The sequence below is a fragment of the Vidua chalybeata genome, chromosome 1, assembly GCF_026979565.1.
Source record: "Vidua chalybeata isolate OUT-0048 chromosome 1, bVidCha1 merged haplotype, whole genome shotgun sequence".
NCBI lineage: Eukaryota > Metazoa > Chordata > Aves > Passeriformes > Viduidae > Vidua > Vidua chalybeata.
In genome coordinates, this window is record NC_071530.1 from 60345790 (window position 1) to 60362777 (window position 16988).

The following is a 16988-nucleotide window of genomic DNA, read 5'->3' on the forward strand; positions in this document are numbered from 1 at the left end:
AGTGAACATAGAGATACAGTGAAAAAATAAATCAACCAAAACAAACCAATAAAACCAACCAACCAATCAAAAAAACCCAAAACAAAACAAAAAAATCCCCCCCCCAAAAAAAAAAAAAAAAAAAAAAAAACAAATTCCAAAAAAAAAAAAAAAAAAAAAAAAAAAAAAAGAAAAAATGCCCCTATGCCCACCATCTCAGACCTCAATCCTCACATACCCTCATCTAATCAAGTCTACCTGGATAAAATTCATTAATATTACCAGCTTTTACACACAACCTCATTTGGCGTTTTGCACAGAATTGTTGCCTCAGTGGGCAGCCAGGATACACTCTAGGAAAATATTATTTCTTTACAACCTTATTAAAGGCAGGATGGAGAATGATTACCTCTCTGAAGTACTGGGTGATGCTTTATTGAATGAGACAAGAGGCTCTTGAAATAAGGAGCAACTTCAGCTCATAATGCACAACACTGAAAATAGAAAGTAAGCCCCTAAATTTACCACCACTTTCCAGAACGCTGGTTAAAATAATGCTTTCCTAGAAGCATTTTGCTACACTTCTGAAAACATGGTTGTCCTGAGGAATGTCCCCATTTACTGAATTGGAGAAATAAATCCAAAGTATTAATAACATAATTTACTTAAGTATTCTGAAATATGCTTAATGACAGAAAATTTGCAGCAGAGTCCTAACCTTTAGCAATCTTCAAAAGGAATCCTGGATTTCTGATTTTTAACAGTGGCTGAATAATCCTGACATAAATAGTCCATAGAAAAAAAGGATTTATTTACATGGTCTTTTAAATGAAAGTACCTATATTTAAAACATTATGTAGATATTGGCAGAGGTTGCTTTCAGGAGGTAGATTTTCAAGATAATTAAATAGAAGCTAAAAGAATTCCTACCTATTTGTTCTGACAAGCCACAGAGCTTGTCTTTTGTAATAAGGGTTTTTTTGTGTTTCTCTACTTTTGTTGCTGCTGATTACTAATTAAATGACATTTCGTCTATAGACTATCCATGCTGGTGGGCACAGCTGCACAGGAGAGTACTGTGTTAGCAGATGGAGCCTCTACCCCAGTGGTAGCATTCTCAGTTCAGGATCACATGGACCATAAGTCACGGTCTGTAAGTATCATTTCCATTTCAAATCTGGAAGAGTTGGGCCAAAGATTAATGCAGTTTTAGTTAAATTTTTTGTTCATTATCCATATTTAATTAGATCATACAGGCACTGGGAAGTGAAAAATAGTGAGATGTATGGCCAAATTGCCCTTCTTCCTGAAACCCTAAACCCAGGATTTTTGGCTTTCCATCAGTGAGATAGAAAAAAATCGTAAGACTCCTGGTTAAACTCAGTACAACTGCTTCTTTTCAGAACTTCAAATGTTATAAAACCAGTAAAATAATCTAGGGGACTTTTTTCTAGATCAATGAGCAAGGTCTCTTACTTACACTAAAATACTCTAAACTGCTTTACAATGGTGTCTATACCTGGAGAACAATTCTCAGGTTCCACCTTTTAGACATATAAGCAGCAACAGAACATAAAAACTGTGGCCCAAATGCCTCACAAAGACGACAGAAGTTTGGGTGATCTCCATATTATTTTCTTTAGAATACTGCTTCAAAAGAGTTTTTTTTTTTCCTCTAAAAATTACTTCCAAAATCTCTTTTTCCATTTGAACAGGAAATCAGATTTGCAGAACTGAAAATAAAAATTACTGTTTCTGTGCTTGTATAAATACCAGTCTAATCAGAATACAGTATATTATTGGATTTTTAATTTTCTTTTGAAAAGACCAAGCTATGTTAAGCAGCCTTTAGCAAGCTGTCACAGATGAGACCAATAAGCACATCCTGACTTAACACACATCAGGGGTTGCCAAGGATACACTGTCAGGGGACTAGGGTCAGGAGTCAAACTGACCAATATTGAGTAAATTACATTGGTTCAAATGATTCCCCCTGAGCTAGTAATGATATGGCATGCACATAGTTTTGCTCTGCAGACTGATAAATACTGCATTTGAAGGCTAAACAAGGAACAAAGCATGGAAAAATGATTATCTATAGACTGCCATAAACATTCATTCACATCACTCCAAGATTAAAAAATACCATCATTGAAATGATCAGTATTCCTTTTCTGAAGAAATGCAACAAGAAGATTAAGGCTTTTCACTACAAAAACAAGCAAAACAAGCAATAAGCTAAAATAGCTGCAAAGGGCAATGTAGGCAAAAGGGAGCAAGTCGCTTTTCATATTTTTCACCTTGTACAGTCCTTTATTGATATGAAAAGCACTACAAAATCTCTACTAAGTAGAACTGTTAATGACATCTTGCAATAGCACAATGAACTTCCTTATTCTCCACATACTTAATAATATTTTTTCCAGTTGTGACTCACATGAAAGAAATAGAAAAAGCTTAAAGTTGCTGTCTAATACCTGAATTATACTAAAAAAACTTATGATAAATTCACTGTGAAGCAAGTGAACTACACTGAAGTAACTTGGGGCAAAGTCTATTGTTAACTGAAAGCACCAGTATAAGAAAAGAATTTGTTTCTAACCAGCCAACATATCTCACAAGAGCCTTTCCTAAATTCTCTGAGTTTTGGTGAGAAACTACATTTGTAAGCTCAGCAAAGCTAAAATTTACATTTATAATGTAAGCTTGCAAATATGAAACAGTTCAGAATTCTGAATCTTATTTTCTCACTGCTTATATTGCCTTGTTTCTTTTATAAATCCATCTAAGTATGCCAAGTAAGTATTGGGGAGAAGTTTTTTACTTTATTTTCATTCCTTTAGTCCATGTTTTTCTTTAATTAGCATAATTTCCATCCTTTTTATATGTGTTTGGTTTTTTTACCTTATTAGCTGAATACTTTTTTCAAGGCCACATTTACTATATTTTCTTTTTTAAGTTATTTCTTTCTTTCTCCATAATGCCTTTTCCCCTCCTGATCCTTACTACCAGGGAACACAGACAGCAAATCTTTTTTCCACCTTCCACATCCAACTATCCACTACTAGCTGTTTCCAACTAACAAATTTAGTATCTTTCAAAACAAGGTACTTTATGTTCTGTCAACAGTGCTTTAAAAATTGCTCAGGTCTTCTGTATGATGGTTTTTGTCACCAGTGGTTATATAATATTTGCATATACATGCACATATCATTGTTTGTTACCAAACACTCGGTACCATGTTGAGAATAGATTTCTCCATTAACCTCCTGTCAGAAAATAACATAACCTCTTTTTCTCACAAATGCAAGCTGTTTCAGATCCTGTCTCTCCTTTTCTGCCATTGTTTGGGTGCTGCTCATTGAAGATAAACTTTACTGAAGAAATAGAGAAAAGCAGCTGCTGCTCTCAAGATTTACTCTGTTTGCACTCATTGTATAACAATAGTCACGAGCACTCTGAGCAAAGCTCAATGAACAGCCACACAGCTACCCATCCCTCTATGATTTGATTTGTACCTGCATTAAATACAGAAGGGAAACAATGCAAGTTTCCTCATGGATGGAGTGAGACCTGGTCCATCCACTGGTCCATCACGCAGGTGTGTTTTTTGCCTTAGTGGAACCTGCCAAGCAACCTAGCCAAAACCCTTCTGGGGAAGAAGGAAAGAGTGGCAATGGATGATTGTTTTTTGTGGAGGAAAACCTACAGTTACACCAGATTAGATGAGATAGATCCTTGTGGTAAAAGAGCTGCAAAGAAGAGCCCGCGGAGACAGGCACTTAGAAATTGCCCAGGAGCTCCTATTAGACATATATTTGGAAGTGTTCAAGGCCAGGTTGGATGGGGCCCTGAGTAACCTGGTCTAGTGGAAGGTGTCCCTACCCATGGCAGGGGGTTAGAGTTAGATGGTCTTTAAGGTCCCTTCCAACCCAAGCTGTTCTATAATTCTGTCGTCAGCTACTCCACTCTCTTTGGTGCTGCCACCAGCAGAATGGAGAAGGTGTAGTGCAGTGAGGCGCCACCTCTCTGCTGAGCAGAGGCTGCTCACTCCTAGGTCTGAGCAAGGATATGGTTTGTGTGTCAGAAGAAAGCAACGGGTACTGCTTTTTGGCTGATGCGAAAATCCAGAACTTGAATTCTCTGTCTGTGCTGAGCATATTTCCAGAGTGCACTTAAGTGTAATTCTTAAATAAGTCAAGTCTTTCACAAATCCTTTTCTAGGAAAATTCTATTTTCCTTGAATTTATGTTGTAAAGCCTGTCCCAAAATAAGAGCATAAAAGATAATCATTACACATTCAATGATGGGACGTTTGATGATGTGTTACAGCAAACTAGTTGATATCTTCTGAAATACTTGTGCACTACCTTTTGTAGGCATGAGATTATGGACAAATAAATATGACACCAAATCCTACTTAATTAATTGTTTCAGGAGTGCCACCACATGCAAAATTATTTTTAGTTCCTCTTCTGCTAGAACAGATGTGAAAGCGAGAAAATACATTGCCTAGAGAAGGGCACCTTATATTGCTTCAGGGGCTGAGCCCTGACTGATTATTTTAAGCACACTTGTCTTAGTCACATAAGCTCCACGTCCTACACTGATTACATTGTAATTTCACTGCTGATATTAGTGGAGATGGTGACTTATGAGTGCAGTACCAAACATATTCCACAGCAAATAATGACTGAGATTATTAATAAATCACAGCTCCATATACACAAAGAGGGCTAATTCTTTATAAAGCTTACTACTTAAACTACAATCAGTTTATTCATGCTTTGGCAGCAGAATATATTTTTCTAAGAATCCTGTTAAAGTCTTTACTCAAGATTTTAAATTGTTGCAAACAACTCCCTTTGCACTTCCAAGCTTGCACTACTGTTCTTTTGGAGTGCACAGCTCATTTTCTTGGATAATGATGCAAAGGTTTCATTTCTCAAAAAAAGACAGGAGCAAAAGAAAGAAAACTGAAGGGAGCATTGCAGAATTGCTCTATTCACGTCTTCAATTTGATGAGAGCATTGTTTTGCTAGAGGCACTATCTAGAAGTTAATTCAGTTAATTTGAAGGACCATAGTGAGCAAAAAGTTGCTGCTGACAGAAAAATACTATAAGAATTTTATGGTATATTCATATGCTGTCTATGAGTATACACATTTATTATCACCTGCCTCTTTCAATGCCCATACAGCTCTATCCTTGATAAGCAAGTCTAACTGGAATAACTAACTATTCCTTAATTTACAAAGCGAGAGTACAAAGCAAACAAAAATCAAAATGGAAACCATTAATGGGTTTGCCTAGGTCTATAGAGACTGCAGGAACATCAAAACATAAGTATGTTGTCTTTCCAGTTTATCCTTTTCCTGGAATCTCTAAATCCATCTTCCATGTTCCCATTATCTCCATTAAAAAAAAAAAAAAAAAAAAAAAAAAAAAAAAAAAAAAAAACTATTTATCTAAATACCATATTTTTTAATATTCTTCCTGTTTAAATTTTATAAAAAAGTTTGAAAGATAGTATTTCACAAAATTGATCCTTGCAACATGAAAAGTCAAAGTTAGTTAATAAAGGAAGTATTTTCAAACCAGTGGAATCTACTTAGGTAGCTTTGTTGGTTGTTTAAAAGCCCAATTAAAAAAAAAAAATCATTCACTGTAAAGAAGAATTGTATGTTTAACAGTTTCCTACTATATTACCAAAACCAGTGGAATCTTCTAACATCTCCCAATTTAAGGCCTCATTAACTTATGTAATAACTTGCATAGTGATGTCACAATGCTGTAGTTAAAGGTCAACAGGCATTGAGCACAATTGTTTAAAAGCATTCTATAAGAGCAGCACTCTTCACTACATATTTAGAACTAACCTGGGTGTTGCACTCAACGTAGATATGCAAACTAATCTTTAGGTAAGAAATTACTATATGAAATTATGAATTTGAATATGAATATGAATGCATTTGAATTTCAGAAAATATTGTCTTGGATTTTACAAGAAAATCGAGGAGTTTATGTTAAAATACCTTAAAAACATGTCTTTCCAAGGTATAGAGCAGTCACTTTTTCCTCAGAGTGATAGAATCATTAAAGTACAGACTTATCTAAATTCATGCATATCAAGGATTTTCAAATTGGCCATCATTTTACCTATTAATTTTGTAAGAAAATTTCATCTTTTGAAATGAAAATGGGCATGGGGAATTTTGCAGGGAAAAAGAAATTCTATGGAGAAAATAAATAGCAAAGGAAAACGAGAACAATATGCTGTGGATATGTGAAAGGCAGGCTGGGTGAAGAAACCTGGGTTCATGTTTCTTATTTGTCTCTCTGCTTTTTATCATTGTTCTGGCAATAAAACAGAAGTGAAAACAATTTATCTGGCTAATATGCTTTTGTTCTTAGGATAATCCAGAGAGGAGCAGGGCAGAGAGAACTACAGTGGTTAGTGAGGCAACAATGTCAACCATTTTGTATGTTCAAAATAACATTTTTGTAGAAAAATTAACTTAATGAAGAAAGAAGACTAATATTTCCTCTTAAATGTCACTTGTGAAACCATTTCAAGAATGCCATGTCCAGACTGGTTTCCCCCGTTTATGAGAGACAGTGGTGCATAATAATTGTACGTTCACCCTGCCTAGGACAACCCAGATCCCTAGTGCAAATATTTTTAGCCTGGAATAAAGAAGAAAAAAACCTTCATGCATCTATACATTTCCAGAAATCACCTACCAAATAATTTCTAAGTATGAAGAAAAGGAAAGATTTAGCAAGTAAATAATTTCCTATTTGTTGTCAGATATCCTGAATAGGCCTTTTTAAAATTAAAAAGAGGAGAAGATCTTAAAGTTGTGAGATCTTAAATTAAAAAAAAAATTGAGTTCTTTAGTATTTATGAAAAGAATAATTTGAAAAACAAAAGTCAACTTATTTTTTAAAAATTCCTCTGAAAAAAATTGATAATAAGTCTATCAAGTCTAGTCAATTATTTCTGCTTAAATTTAATCTCATCAGTACTTCTGGAAAATAATAGTATAACCACCAGATTTAATAATATCTAGACTGTAACACATTTGATGTTGTCATGTAATTTTATGGTTTTTATATATATGTTATATATATTTTATATTCATATTTGTATATCCTAAATACTCAGTTCTTCATTCTTTTATAAGCATATCCCAAGAGACTGTTGGAATGTAATGAGGGATAGCTACATATTACGAAGACATTGGGTAGGTCTGTGTTAATGTTTTCATTTGGCAGGGCATTTTTGAAGTCAATTTCTTGACTGCCTTCATTATTGTGCTTGGTTTGCATAATGGGGTAGTTAAAAATGTGTGAGTGAGCTCTTTTCTGATGAAACTCAACTATATTTAGTGTTCTCCAACTGCTGATGTGAATTCAGTCCACATGATAAGATTAAAATTAATCCAAAATTATCATCAAAATAGGAATTAATTTTGGGTCTTCTTTGACAGTTGCTACTTCCAAAACACAGATTCACTTCTCTTTGCACTGATTGCTGCAGAGACAACTTTAAAAATTTGGAAACTACTGCAAGTTTCCTCCCCTGATCCTGCTTTGGAATGTGTGTATAGACCAAACTGCCCTTGTCCAAATGCATCATTCTTGATCCTCATAAAATTTCTCTAGCTGTATTAGCTGTTTATCTGTTTCCACACTGATTTTTAAGTTCCTATTATTTTTCTTATCTGAATGATGAATGTAAAATTTCAATTAAAGAAGATGTGTATTTACTTTTCTATAAAGAAGAATCATTCACAGAACAGTAATTCAATAAAAGGCTCTGCACATGGACTTTATCCAGGCAGGCAGTAATTAGCCTTCAGAGAACAGAGGAAGTGCCTTTGTGAAGGAAGAAATAGAAAAAAAATGCTACCATTTTCTACAGGAAGTGTTAACTTCCCTGACATGGGTTGTCCATAACCTCACCTTAATTGCTCTGCTAATGTAACATAATACTTTGTCTAGCTCAACACAGGCTAGCATCTCTCTTGTGATGCTGAGACTGAAATTTTGTGTGCCAAAAGCAAGCCCAGGAAACATTTCCAATATTGATAGCCTCAGAGCTGGGTGTGCCAAAAAACACCCACATACCACTTGGTCACACATATTTATAGTAATTCTGCAAAACAGCCTAGTGCAGACCAGATCTGATTCTAAACTATGGCTTGGATTTAATCTGTTATTCCAGGAAAGCACTTAAGCAGATTCTCATGGCTGACTTACATTAATGAGACTTAATTACATGCATAATAAATGTGCTGTAATGCTTCCTCAAAGAAGGCTTCATATCACAATGATGGCATTTTAGTCCCTTACTTTTCCCAGAATGTTCAAAACTCCCCGTGTTTGAGATGTATAATTTCCTTGCAGCATTCTTCCATTTTTCAGGTTTTTTAAGCAGTTACCCTTGATTATTATCTTTTATGAGCCCTGAGTATTTTGATATGTTTTGACTGACTCATGTAAGCTTATTTTTTATGTCCTCTTAGACTCACAAATGCTCTTGTTTCAGGATTTCAGTAGAAGTTAGATTATAAAGTTATAAAAATAAACCAGATAACATTAAATTCACTAAATAGCATTCCATTCTGAATTAAAACAAAAGCTGTGAAAGCCATACAGAACAAACTAACCTACCTTGCTTTAGGTTTTCATTATCAGGGACACATCCGGATCAGAGTAATTTGCAAGACTGTGAGAGTCTGCATAAAACACTTTAAAAATATTTATAGTCTATAAGAGTCAGTTCAACCAGAGAGTTGATACCCCTTTTTTTCACAGTTGAAGGTAACCTCTTCATGTTATTTCAGAAGGGATATTTTTGATGATCTGGAAGGAAAAAAAAAAAAACCCAAACCAAACATTCTGGCAAGAAAAAAAATTAAAATATATCATATGGTTAAAGTAGATTTTGTCAGTTGTGGTATATGTGTTTATGCTTATGCTCTTGTTTATGTATTGACTTTGTGTTGTGGGATTTTTCAGGTATCATTTGCTTTTTATATACAGATACAGTTGCTAAACTGGAAGGAAGCTTTGTAATCTTGCATATAATGCCTGTGCTTTTTCACCTCACAGTTGGGCAAGCTATTAATTTCTTGAGTAAAAGGGATATTACAGATGCTTGGCAGAGAGACATCTCAGCAGCAGGCAAAAAACGAATACTTGCCTAAAAAAGTGTCAAAATGTGAATGTGCTTCCAATAATTTAAAAAATAGAAGGTGATAAGTTGAAAATGTCAGGTAATTGGCAGACAGATAGAAAGTTAAACTGTGTCCTCAGTGAAGAAAATTAACCAGCAGCTGCCAGCAGAGGCCCCAAGGTCATCTGAATGTCAGAACCAAGTAAGGGCCAATCATTCAGAAGAGGTTCGCTGCTGATATTTGCCCTCCCTGGTCATTTTCTGATCTCCCAGGAACTGCCCTGAACTACTGCCAACATGTGTTCATTTCTAAAAATTACATAGATTGTGATTTATTACCCATCACACTACAAAAATCCATTGTGAATTAAATCAGCCCTTTGTTTAAATTGCTCCTCTGCAATACGTATCATATCATCATAAATGACATTGAAGTTATAATCTACAGTAGTCTGCTTCAGCCACTGATAAGGCTCCACCAAGGGACGATCAATACTTACTATTCATTTTTGAAATTATCTTCACATTGATCCCTGAACAAGCGCCAGCAACACAGAGGCACAGTGGCTTTAATACAATAATTATATAAAGGTTTACAGGCTCATCCTCCCAGCCAATAAAAGCTGTCAGCTGGCAGGGACAGTTACAATCCCATAATCCATCAAAATGCTGTTCTCTGACCTATGGGCTTCTGGGCTTTCAGCAAACCTCGATAAACATGCTTATAGAGGAGAGAATAGCAACAAACATGAACAAGCAAAAGCTCAAGATTCATATTACCGATTACAAAAACATATCTCTTACAGCACATCACCCCTTTCATCAGAGCAACAGAGAGGTGCATTTTTATTGTAATTCACCCAGCAGTGAGTGACCAGATACGTGTGTACATTCTCGCACAAATTCAGTCTCTTCTTTTCAGCGGGTGACTTTGGATCATGTTGTAGACCCTAATGAAGTAAGCTCATGGCACTAGTCTGAGATAAGGCTAATTTAGCCAGGAATAGCTACACACTCTACACACAGGAAACAAGACTACTAGAAGTCTGAAAGTAAAATACTGAGAGCCTAAGTATAAAAGGAAGCTACCATCCAGGGGCAAATGAAAATCCGGATTATGTGGATTATGAATGACACTGTAGCATTTAGCCAAGATGCTGACATGCATAACATATCAAAATAAGCTATCTTATTTTGTATGTGTGAATTTGTATTTCCACACAGATGGGGCTAAACAAATCAGTTTATTTATTAGTTGAGCTGCAGAAGATCAAATTTTGCATATCAATTGACGTTGTATAAAAGAGGGGAGCAGTTATTTAATAAGCAAAGAGTTTGGTGAAACTAAAGATTTACTCCAGCTACATTCTTTCCAATTCCAGAATTTAAAAAGAAAAAAAAAAAAGATAACATGATTTTGAGGCAGAAAGCTTGAGGGAAAAGAAGGCAGAGATGAAAATTGAAGATATGGAACAAATAAATAAAGAAAAAGAGAGAGAGTGCAAATAACATGAACTGGCACAGTGCTGGAATACTTAATAATGTGTAACGTCAACACTGCTTCTTGTAGTATTGTCTGCCACATCACTTATACCCCTCCTCCTTTACTGATCCCATTGTCAACTTCACCATATTATCATGTACATGAGAAGCACAGAACCTGGCTGGGATTAGCAGGCACAATTTACATTTCGAGTTCATCCTTTAAACGCCTTATTTGACTTACAAGAATACTGATGAACAGCTCTTTCTTTATTTTTTGCCATCCAAGATTATGTTAATAAAAAAAATTAAAAACCCAAATTAAAAAAACCCCAAGAAACTAAAAAACCCCAAACACATTCCCCTGTTTTATGTCTAATATTTGATATGGGGAAAAGGAAAACCAAATTTTCAAGTTTCAGAACATTATGTGGAGTTCCTTTAGGAAAGACGTACAATTTCTAGAGAAAATTTCCTGGTTACTTCTGTGGTTTGGGATATTTTTGGTTTGTTTCCAGCCAATACAGAAGACACTCCACTGTGGTATGATTTGCCTTAACTCCAATGTTTAAGTGTGACAAGTGATATTTTCCAACTGAAAACCTTGCCTGTGACTTGAATTTCAAAACTCTAGAGTAGACTTTAAATGCTTCTAATGCCAATGAAATAGAGGCATAAATCTGATAAAAGATGAAGGTAAGTAAAACTTAAGAAGGAACACAGTAGAATTTTAAATTCCTTAAATTAGACCACAATGTTCACATTAATTATTTGATAAAGAAAAATTCTTTCTTAGAACAGTTATCTCTTTCATTTTAGGTTTTGGTTTTGGTTTGGAAGGCTTTTTTGACCAGCATTAAAAGGATTTTTTTTTCCCCTAACAATCAAAATTATTGTTCCTTAGTGTGAAATACAATTTAAGTCACCATTTTCTTCTGTTTCAAAGACTAATATATGTGTGTGTTTAAATTGTACAAAAAGTTCTTCTCCACTGATAGAAGTAAAAGATGGAACAGCTGCCACCCATCAACATGCAACAGTAACCAAAGTAATGTTATGCAATAAAAACAGATCTCTTTACAGTAAAACTGTGTGCAGTGGCCTTTGAGAGGTCAAGTGTGTTGCCCTGATTTTCTAACAACTTTCATTTACTCAGACTTTGATGGTCTATTGATAGCTACTTATTTTCCCCTCTGTTCTTTTAGACGTGCAAAGGAAAATAGCATTTTCCTATCTGATCTTGGAGAGTGCATCAGCTTGTTCTTATAAGCACAAAGCATCTTATATCTTTAGAAAAAAAGTAGTTCCCATAGGGAATAACGACTCTAAAATACCAAGATAATTGTACCCAAATGACTACAGCAATATCCGTAGCATTAACTGTCAAATAACACTTGGGTCTTAAAGTTAATATGGGTTAAATCTTGTACAGGATTGCCTGTGCTTGCCAAATTACTCCTCCAAAGAAATGTCTGTGATCCCACATTAGTCATATACCTCGGATGGCACCTAGATCACTTTATTCCTTACATTGAGTTTGCACAGGTAAGAGTGATTAGCAATCTAATTGAGAATTAATAAACACTCCAGTTAATGACAGTTATAGAATTCTCATTGCCCCCTATTGATTGCATGGGCTTTGCAGATGGCCGTAAACTATAAAATAAATGCTCCATAACTACTCAGAAACATCCCCTCCTGAAGCCTCACACATTTTTAAAAAATAGCGTACAACATATGAAGAAAATACAGAAAACTACTACTGCACTAATATAAATTAATTCTAAGTCATACATAGCTTTGGTCCCAGGATTGGACTTCCCCTCCCTATCAACAACCTCTTCCCATTCCTCTGGCACCTCAACATGCATGCAGGAGTTAAAGACCTACATTAAGCAACCCTACCAATGCAGGATTCTTTCCCACAGTGCATGTAGGCAATAACATGCCTAAAGAAGGACAAATTATAAAATCAACCCACCATAATTTGAGATTTGTCATCCAGTTATGCTAAAAGACTGGAGTAATTTGCCAACATAAAGACGGTCTCATACAGTGTACTGTCGACAGCTAGTATTGTAATGATAATGAAGCAATCTCTGTAGAACTGACACAGATGCATAAAGTGGTTTTTGAATCTCATATTAGCAACAGACACTCAAAACAAAATTGAAGTATTCTTATACATTTAAAGGATTAATATAAATAGGTCTTTATGAATACAAATGCTTGAAGCATCAACTACAGTAGCAACATTTAAAATGAGAGTAAAACTTTGCTTTTGGCTAAACCTTATTCAGACAGAAGGATTTTGCAAGAAATTTGAGAATCTCAGAGCATCTTGGCACTTTGAGGTTATAGCATGATGGCACTATGCTGACATTTAACCATTATATCTCAACATGGTGTAAAACAATGCAAAGTTTATGAAAGAAAGAGACATTTAAAGAAGGGTCAGCTAACAAAAAATTAAGTCAAACTAGATATACTGGAGCAGACACATCTGTAGTTTAACCCCATCAGCATGCTTAGATTATTTGTTTTGTGACAAATGGGAGATAAATCCATATCTTAATAGACTTTTCAAGTAATATTGATCTATATGAACAAACATAACAGTAATAAAAAAAATAGATTTATCTTTGGCTTAATAAATAGGATAACAGCTCATAATTTGTGGTACCATTTCTAAAATAGATGCATATACAAAAGTTATTCCCTAATACATCCTTAATGGAGATAAAGGAAAAATCATTGATAAATAACAAAATCAAAGTGTATGTTTTCAAGTTACAGATCCTAAGTAGCTAGCAATCACATTGCCATACAGAATTGTAAATCCCTTCTGTTACCATATCGTTTCCTAAAACATACAATTGTATTTTATATTTAGAGAAAAAAAGAAAAATCAGAAAATTATTTCACCATTAACAGAGCAGGCATAGTAGGTAGCTGAGGAAGCTGGAAGTTAAAGGGAAAACAAAATTGTCTAGAGGCAATTTTTAGTGTAAAGAAGAGGGAACTGTCAAAGCCCTGACATTAAAGTAACAAGAGAGAAAAGTAAAGACGTGCACAGGAGAAAGAATTATTCTGTCAGAGATAGCACAATGATCAAGAAAAAAAAATTAGGTCTTCCATAATGCAGATAAACAGATGTGGCTCTTGTAAAGGGAATATTCTGCCTTCTGTTAAGTAAAAGCCATGTTTTAATGGTTTGCAACAAGAGTTTAAGAAAAAGTTAGTAGAGTTAGTAGCAGAGTATAATTTGCTAATGGAAGGTCAAGAAAAAGTTCCATCATTAGAAACAGATAATTAAGTAAAGGGCAAGAAACAGGTGAGGTTTGGAATATGATTTTATAAGTCTAAAAAATACTAGCCTTGAATTTTCTTTTACTTAGCAATCAAGAAAGAGGAGAATGCTGCACTGAGAAAAGAAGTCTGGTGAATAGTTGAAAGATAAGACCAGACCACCAAGAAATTAAAATAAAAGAATCATTAATTAAAAAGAAATATATATTTGCACTTGTACCACTGATTTCATGATGAAGAGAGAAAGAGATGGCAGAAAAATGAAACAAAAGGGAAGGGAGGGCTGATAGGTTCAGATGTTAAGCTGTGGTCTTCAAAAAAAGACAACAGTTATGAATTAGCATAAATAATATGGAGATTTAAGGAAGGGGGAAAAAAATTTAAATCATCCCATTTGCCAGCAAAACAGTAATTTTAGAGTAATCCAAAGCATAAAAAAGGAAAATCGGTTGCAGAAATCTGTAGTGAAATTACAATACATGTGTTCCCACTGTTCCCTTTGAGGAATCACAGTTGGACCTCAGTGACATGACATTGCAGAGTTGGCCAGGCAAGAGATGATCCTGCTTTGCAGAGGGTTTCTATCTTTCCTGGTCTGAGGGCTGATGTGCTGGAAAAAAAGCTAACCCATGGAGTAGGACCTGGGGGTCCTGGTGGACAACAAGCTCTCCATGAGCCAGCAATGCCTTGGTGGCCAAGAAGGCCAAAGGGATCCTGGGGTGCATTAGGAAAAGCATTTCCAGTAGGTCAAGGGAAGTCATCCTGACCTTCTACTACTCAGCCACGGTGAGGAACATCTGGAGTGCTGTGTCCAGTTCTGGGCTCCTGAGAGACATGGAGCTCCTGGGAGACTGGACTATCTCTTTTAAAAGGACAGGCTGAAAGAGTTGGGCCTGTTCAGCCTTGAGAAGAGAGGATTGAGAGAGGAACTCATCAATGTCTATGTGAAGGGAGGTTTTCAAGGAGATGGATACAGGCCTTTCTCGGTGGTGCCAAATTATTTGACAAGAAACAATGGGCAGAAACAATGGGCACAATATGAGCAAGATCTCTTTTACTGTGTGGGTGACCAGGCACTGGAACAGATTTCCTAGGGAGGTTATGGAGTCTCCTTACTGGAGATATTCCAGGCCTGTCTGGATGCAATTCTGTCTACTGTGCTCTAGGAAGATCCTGCCTGAGCAGGAAGGCTGGACTACATAACCTACTGTGGTCCCTTTCAACCTGACCCATTCTGTGATTCTTTAAAACCATGCAAACAAAGTGTTCATCCAGGATCCTCTTGGAGTGACTACAAAATGGTGCAACTCTGTAAGAGAGAGTAAGGAGAAAACTGAGCTTCCCATATTAACAAGACCAGGAGATATATGATAAGCAAGACTGTCATAAAGGCAAAATCCATGTTTCATTCAGGGGTAATCCAAGGAATATTAATCAATGAGATATTTTGGTTTAGGAAGAAATAGTAGAAATGTAGGTGGAGGAAGCAGAATATGTTTTTCTCCTGTTTAAGGATGTCAAGCTGTGTTTTCATATATTTATTGTCTATTCAATTACTCAATCCCATACTCTGTGGAAAAATATACATAGAAAGTCCTAATTAGGAAAGATACTTTAATATACATATTAAGAAAAATAGAGTCTTTGCTCCCAGCTGGCATCTATTGTATGGATTTTTAGATTTAAGGGTATTATTTACCTAGTACTCATGAAATATATGTATATATACAGAAAAATTTGGGGAAAATATTTAAGTATCTCTGAATATCAGTTAGTTCCTGTAAATGGGTCTGTTTCAGATCCAATAGTAACTGGTAAGTGATCTCCCTGTTTTAATCTTGACCCAAGAGTTTTTCCATTTTGTTTTCTCTTCATATCTTGGTGAGGAGGGACAGAGGCAGAGCAGCTGGGTGGGCAACTGGCAGGGAGCCAAAGTCAAGACCATAGGTAGACGATGAGTAAGCTGCTGGCATCATAGACCACATATAACTCAGAAAATTATGTTGGTTTATGTTGGTAAAGAAAATATCTTGTTATTCAACATTAAGCAAGTCTCACTAACAAAAATTATAATAGCAGCTTCCGTATATATTTGAGCTGGGAAAAATCAGGCAGACAGAAGTGATTGTCAGAGCAACTAGAGTTCTTTGGCTTCTTCTTGTATAAAGAAGCTGAATTCTAATAAAGTAAAATTAAAATCATCAGTACTGCAAGTTCCTTCATAGACTGTGATCAAAATCTGGCAAAGGTAGTGTAACACACCATTACCAACATTTGGCCGAGCCAATTTATTGCATTCCTACCAAAGAGATGTTCTACAAAAGCTGTGTTTTCAATAGAAAAGAGTTGTTACCAGACAGCTCTATTAATGAGATGTAAGAGTACAGAAGGGTTTCAAGAATCAGATTGTTGAGCTTCCAAGGTGAGAAATTGAAATGTTTTCCAGGAAAGGCTGCAGATGTGAATATGATTTAGTTAAACTGAATATGTACATCTACCTTTGAATTAGGGTATTTGTCTAAAATACATGTTTGTCACTGAAAGTCTCTTTAGAAGACCAATCTAAAAAGTAGTAATCACCTGAAGGCCACATCCAAAAAAACTCCCTGCAACACTGAAGAATTTTGTCCCAGGGACCACTTGTAGTTTAGCACCAATGCCATTTCCTGGATTTGAATCAAGTTAAAGGAGTATTCCTCAGATGCCTGTCTTTGCAGCAGAATATTCTCAGCTACATACAAGAAATTCTGTTTATAAATATCAATTGCAATCATTTTTTATTGCCATTATTGCAGTTCTGACACTTGATTAAATATACAAGTCCATATTAAGCATTTGAGAAACAAAAACACTCCTCTCTTTTGCAGTGTCAAAAGCATACTGAGTGTGTTACCTACTATCAACAAAATGTTTATGTGAACTCCAGATGACTTGCTGTAAAATAAGTCTGGCTTAGAGAGATGCAATGTTGCCTAAATCTAGTAAAAATATTACACCAGATCAAATAATAAAATGCTGAGCTAATACTTTTAAT

General features: G+C 35.4%; 2 long non-coding RNA genes across 2 annotated transcripts in view; one reads left to right on the top strand and one right to left on the bottom strand.

Moving 5' to 3' along the window:
• The window catches only part of LOC128795308 (uncharacterized), a 126457-nt gene that overhangs the window by 71043 nt on the left and 38426 nt on the right, over positions 1-16988 (bottom strand). The window lies entirely within an intron of this gene.
• LOC128795313 (uncharacterized) lies at positions 5835-7226 on the top strand. Its single transcript, XR_008433483.1, has 3 exons — positions 5835-5900; positions 6394-6461; positions 7167-7226. It is a non-coding gene; the product is annotated as an uncharacterized LOC128795313 (long non-coding RNA).